Genomic DNA, 6,839 nt, shown 5'->3' on the forward strand with positions numbered 1-6,839 from the left:
GGGAAGAGAGTAGGGTGGTGGGTCAGCTTCCGATTCGGGTTTCCGCCGGCCGAACTGGCCGGACTGGCCGGCTGGCTGGCTGGCTGGAGTGTATCTATTTTCGGGCTAAATAAACATGTAAATCGATTACCATTAATTACGTTCCGTTTGGCAAACGTTTCCCTTCGGGGTGTTTGGCGGAAGTTGACGGACGAGCGAACGAGAGGAAATTCGTGGTGGTGTGGGAGGCGCAGGGAGGGGGTGTCTGGTTCCCTTGGCCAAGCTGCTGCCATCCGGTCCGGTCCGGTGCGAAGCGAAGGTGTAAAAATGGGGTGACCTGACCACCCGCTGACCGATCAGGATGACCACACAGACGCGCACACACACACACACACACAACGGTTGCGGTGTGTGTGTGTATGTGCGAGCTCACATTCGCAGCAAAAAACAAACGATGCGCCGAGGGGTGCGGTGCGTTGCGGCGAAAAAGCGAAAATTAATTGCCCGTACGGTAACTCAATTTACCTGCCTGCCACTGGCCAACCCTGCACCCCCACTCCCCTCCCTTCCCCCAATCCAGGAGTTTTCCCCCGGCCAGATTGTTGCTGCTCGCTCGCTGAACGATGCCGGACGAACGGTGACAGCAACGAAAGAAAGAGAGAGACAGAGAGAGAGAGATCGGGTGTACAACATTCCCTTCCATCCCTACCTTCGAGCACCACTACCCCCAACCGCCCCAACCAACCCCCCAAAACATCCCGAAACCGGGGAAAAATCCACAAAGTTGGTCCAAAAACCAAAAACAACCAACAAACTGGACACCACTTCTGTCTCTCTTCGCGTTTTCTTCCCCTCCCACCACCCCTCACCCCTTCCGCAACGCTTGGAAAATGCGCTTGAAATGCGAATCTCGCCGTCGTCATCGTCATCGTCGTCGTCATCGGCGGCTGCCGGGGGAAGGGGGATGAAAAGATGAAAGAGCAACAGACGCAAAAGGGGTTAGGAGGGAGATGAAAAGAAGCAAGGGGGGGGGGGGGAGAGTGGCTTGGAATATAAATATTTGGCCAACACCGCGCCGCGCACCTACACGCCCGTGCCCTTGCTCGTTACCTGCGATTCTGGAGCAGCAAAACTGGATGACAGGTGACACAAGGGGGCCGCCTCTCCCCCTCCCCCTCTCCTCTCCCTTTCCCCTTCCTACCTCCAAAAAACACTTCATTCGTCTTGTTGTCTTTGGCTCTTTTCCTTTCGGATTATCATATTACACGCAATTTACACGCTCGCACCGGAAGGTCGGGCTGGGGCCCCTCACTTCAAGCTCTTCATCTGCTTTCATTATTCGCTTCGATTTGTTTGTCATGCAAACGTCAACTTCGCACCCCCTCCCACCCAGGCGGCGGCAGAGGAGTTTCATGTTCTCGCGCGTTCTCGGTTCCTCCTTTTGCGTCGACCATGCCTCGGCATTCGGCGGTCGGCTTCTTCGCGTTCAAAACGCGCGCGGCTCGCACCCTCTGCACGCGGATTTTCACTTTCGATGCTTCGCTGCGCCATTAATCGTTTAATTAATTGTGGAGCAGCCCCCGACGTGGTGGAGTGTAATCGACGGAGTGGAGTTGCGGTGGAAGTCCGTCCGTCCATTCGTCCGTCCGTCCATCCGTCCGTCCGTCCGTCCGTTTTGTGAAGTGTGCGAGAAGCCACTCGAGAGGCGCGATGTTGCTACTCGAGTGAATCAGATTTTAACTGCAACTCGTCGACCGCTTCTTTACCGTTCAGGTTTCGTCTCGTTTTCGCGAATGCGGGGAATGCCGGGATGAACGGGGCCAGGAGTCAGGTTCCGCTTCGTGCATCGCGTCTTCAGTGGTCCAGGAATGTTTGGCAACAGACGCCTTGACGTCACCCCTTCTTCTGCTGCTTCTGTTCCTGTGCATCCTCGGTGCTAGATAGTAGTAATCGGTAAGAACGTGGAAAGGACGGTGTGGTCTTCTCAGGTTCAATAATATCGATCAATATTGTTAAAGCTTAGAACAGTTAATATTTGGCCGCTTTTGTTTAATCATTGCAGCGCGCCTAGTGGTCACTTTGCCATTCCGTTGACAGCGTTTTAATCATTGTAGTCTGTTTATTTAGTGGTAATTTTTTTTGTCAAAATTGATCTATGCCTTCAAAAGTTATCGCCGATGGAACGCAAAAGGAGAAAAAAAATCTGCACACTCACTGTAAAAATTGGATTTGGCTGGAGAAAAAACCGCGAAAGTCTTGAAATTTTCAAACTCAACTCAAAATACCATATGTAGACTTTAGGAGGGGACTTTTACCTTAATTCTAGGAAAATAAAACAGCTGAAAAAGTGTAACGAATGCCCGATTCTGGAAACAAAATTGAATCAACGTGATTCCACCAAGAAAAACTCACGACAGTCGACATAAAAGTTCGGGAAATATTTTTAAAAGAAATTGTAAGGTCATAAAAGCTAGAAAAAAGCCAAATAGAACGCTAGAGCACAGCTTTATTGCCCAAATCCGTGCAGGGAAGCTGTATGAACAAGTGTTTGCAACACTTGTTGGTTTGGTTGAACGTGCATTTGGATGGACGATGGAACACACGTAAAAATGCGTTTCGAAAAATACCGTGCAAAAAAATTACTTTGCCAAGCATTGAGGGAGTGGTTTAGAAAGGGTTTGATTCATTTACGGGGTAAAAACCCACTATTAGCACCCCCTCTTACGGAGCACTCAAAAATTCATCCATTTGGTGGCAGGGTTGAATCATTAGCTAACGTTAAAGAAACGGGTGATCGGGTAAACGCAACTATTTGTCGCGTTAAGTTGTGATTAGGCTTGTGATTACGCGCTTTACGATCTATTGTAGGCCCAATACATGCAATGTTAACTTAAAACTATATGTAGAATGATTTACAAAACAATAATAGACTGACAAACGACTGAAATAGGTCCCCCACTCATGATAAGTTACTGAGTGACCAAAAATATCGTTAATTAACACTTTTTTGATAAGTAAACCTACATAAAAATATGTGGAAACGTAAATAAATGCATAAGGGAAGCAGGAAGGGGTGGAAAAGCTACATTTTACCAGTAAAACAGCGATTTTTTCGGTTGCGTTACCCGATCACCCGTTTCTTTGACGTTAGCTAATGATTCAACCCTGCCACCAAATGGATGATTTTTTGCTCCGTGAGAGGTGGTGCTAATAATGGGTTCTTACCAAAAGTTGAAAAAGTCATATAAAAAACTAATGAATAATTTGCATCAATATTTCTTATTTAAGGCAATAAGAAAACCTGCACAATGACATCTTTCTTTTCTTTATACGTCATTTTTTGGCTGAGATATGACCTATTTTGTGCGGCCAAGTATTAACTGTTCCAAGCTGTAATGCAATATAGACGCTCGATTGGCGCGTCTTTTTCTCTTTATTGGTCGTTATTGAAGGCAGATCAATACCACAGGTGTATAACCTTAAATCCACTGCTGGTTTTTTGTCGAACAAAAAGCACATTTAAAGGGTTTAGAAGAAAGCTAACAAATTATTTATCCAGAGATCCAGAGGAAATTCCCTTGCTAGCTACACCTTTTTCGGTCGTTTTTGGGCGCTTTGTGTACAGCATGCCAAAAGAATTCTTCAGTTTGTGAGGAAAACCACTCGTCAAGCCATTTTCCGGCATTTTCATACGAATCGTAGTGCTGTTCGGCAACCGGCGCGTGACGCGCCCAACGCGCGAAAACAGGAAATAGTCTGAAGGAGCCAGGTCTGGAAAAATAGTTGGGTGAGTAGTAGCACCTCCTATTTGAGTGTATCCAAGTAATTTTGGACCCTTTTCTGACGAGTAGGGCTTGTCGTGGAGAATTATCAACTTCTTACGTTTTCAACTTCTTACGTTACTCTGCCTTTTTTTAAATGTGAAGCACGGTGTAATTTGATTAGTTGTTGATTTGATGCTAGTGATGCTCGCAGTTATTGGCAGTAGTTAGGCATAATTGGGCATAATCTTTATCCAAAACAGCCTTCAATTCATCCCCAACCCCTACTTTGCTGGGCCGATTTTTTGCAAGCAAGCTGTCACTCAAGTCCAAATGACCATTATTGAATCGATGAAAATAATCTCTGTAAGTAATTTCGCGATAGCCTCGACAAGTATTGTATGACATTCGGCAGCCGATTTATTCAAATTGAAGCAAAGCAAGCTGGAGTTTCCCGCATATGGTCTTTTCCTAGCACTAAAACTATACATCATTATGCAAGGAAAAATGTATGTTTTAGCATCGAACCATTGATGGTGTGCACTGGTTTTTCGTAAACAGCCGAACCCTTGCAAAACAAAAACAAAAAAAACAATATGACGTGTCGATGAAAGCTCAATTTGCTCGATACGCCGCGATCTAGAAGCAATCAGCGGATTTAAGGTTATGGTACCTCCGTCAGTTCCGTCAATCAAAAAAGGGAACTGAAAAGTAAAAGTAAAAATCGACACGCCGAATCGAGGTCCCGAGGTGGATTTTGTGTTTTGTTTCGGTTGTTCCGTCAAAAACAAGCAAAACAGAGTTCGCCAACGCAATTGCAATTGCTAACAACTGATTTGAGCTTGTTGCGTGCGTGTGTGTGTGTGCGTGCAGGGATGGAACGTTGCGGCATCTGTCACTTGCCGGATGCTCGTGCACCGTGCACAGACCGTCTCCTTAACCTCAAACCGGTCATCATCGTAATGGCAGCACGATGCAATGTTGATGAGAAGGGTGGGTGAAGGGGGTGGGTGGGGCTATAATCCCGGGCTGCCCTGCAATGTTGCAGTCGTTCGCTCCGCTGGTGCTCCGTCCCGGTTTGTTGATGTGTTTGTAGCGGCCGAGGCTGTCGGTGCATAATTTGAGTGGGGGGGGTGGGGGGGGGTAGTGGTAGCTTGGGAAAGAGTGAGGGAGGGAGGTGCCTTCCTTCCTTCCTTACTCTATTCTCGCGTCACGCGACACCCACGAGAGAGAGAGAGAGAGAGAGAGAAAGAGAGAGAGAGAGAGAAAGAGAGAGAGAGAGAGAGAGAGAGAGAGAGAGAGAGAGAGAGAGAGAGAGAGAGAGAGAGAGAGAGAGAGAGAGATGATAATAAATCGGTGTCGCTTATGGTTTTAATTGCGCTTTATTTTCCTGGTGCCGACCAGGAGAAGCACCTCACCAGCACTGTATGTGTGTGTGCGTGCGTGTGTGTGTGTGAGAGAGAGAGAGAGCGCGCCGAAGAGCCGTGCGTTGGTAATGGATTTGCAGTTGCGATGCCTCCGTTCACTCAAATCGCGGAACCGAAACATACCAGCCAGCCAGCCAGCAAGCAATCTCAGCCCGAAGAGCAGCAGCAGCAGCATTATAGCAGACGGGGGAGGGGGTTGAATAGTGGCCACCGGGAATGTTGGGCCAAAGGGGCTAGGATGAGTAAATGGATGCCAGAATCCTCCGCATCCCGGGGACGTAAATTCCAACTGACGGCCGAAATCGGTGCTGGAAGCGGAGCGATAAAGGAGTTATCGCAGTGTGTGGGGGCGGGCGGGCGCGCTCGCGCTCGAACACGCTCGTGGAAAATGAACCACATGCAGGAGGTTGAGTTGGGGTGCGGGGATGAAAACACTAATTTTAATATGATTAATGAGCAACATGTTGACAATAAATTGGTGTCGAATGCATGCTCCACACGTTCCGTCGTCGCGGTCCAGCAGCCCACCACCCCCCACCTCCCGTGGGGTGGAAATTAAAGACAAACGTGGCGTAGGCAATTCAACACACAAACTCACGAACAAAACACACGCACACAATTTACACACTCTGGTGAGGCTCATCGCTGCATCGATGGATCGAGCAGCGCAAAAGGATATCGAAGCGGATCAGTGTATGTGCGAGCGCGCGTGTGTGCTCCAGCTCTCCATCCCATCATCATCCTCCTCCTCCTTCACCCAACAAACTGTTTCCATCTTGCAATGGATCGCCATCTCGATTCCTGTCTCTCGCACTTGGCACTTGGCTGTTGACAGAGCGGCGGCAGCTGCGTGCGTGCGTGCGTGCGTCCCTCTCCTCGTCACGGTCATTGTTTGTGTTGACCACCTACACACACACACACACTCAAACACACACACACTCCTTCTGCACCTTCAACAACCAATCCCTTGGCGCGCTTGCCGGTTTTCCCCCTTTTCTTCGTGGGAGGAGAGGACAGCGGGCGGTGGTCGGATGGTCGGGTTTGAAGGATGACCGGTGAAATTGAAATAAATCATCACTTAATACTTCAAAACTCTGTTACACCATATGGTGACAACCTCTGCTTTCGGCTACGTCCGGTCCTGAGTCTCGTCGCACACACACACACACACACACACACACACACACACACACACACACACACACACACACACACACACACACACACACACACACACACACACACACACACACACACACACACACACACACACACCAGCAGCAGCAGCAGAAACACCCCGTTTATGGTCCCGTCGTTTTTGCGCTTGATAATTGAAATCGGACCGGAATTGGGACCAAAACCCCTTTTCCGGATGCAAACAACAACCCGGAGCACGGATCACGGATAATTGGTGTGCTAGCAGCCAACTGGAACTGGGTGATGGTGGTGGTGTTGGTGGTGAAGGGCTTTGTGCTGGTCAGTCCTTCACCAATTTTCAGCATCAGCAGCAGCATCAGCAGCAGCAGCAGTCGACCGGAGTTTGACCGGAGTCAAGGTTTTTGGAGAACGCGATCGATGATGTCCCTGGATGAGCATCAGCTGAGGCTCATGCTAAGCCCCGCATGAGCAAGGCTAAAACACGTGTCCGGCGGCAAATGGGACACACACACAC

Source organism: Anopheles darlingi, chromosome X, assembly GCF_943734745.1.
Source record: "Anopheles darlingi chromosome X, idAnoDarlMG_H_01, whole genome shotgun sequence".
Lineage (NCBI taxonomy): Eukaryota > Metazoa > Arthropoda > Insecta > Diptera > Culicidae > Anopheles > Anopheles darlingi.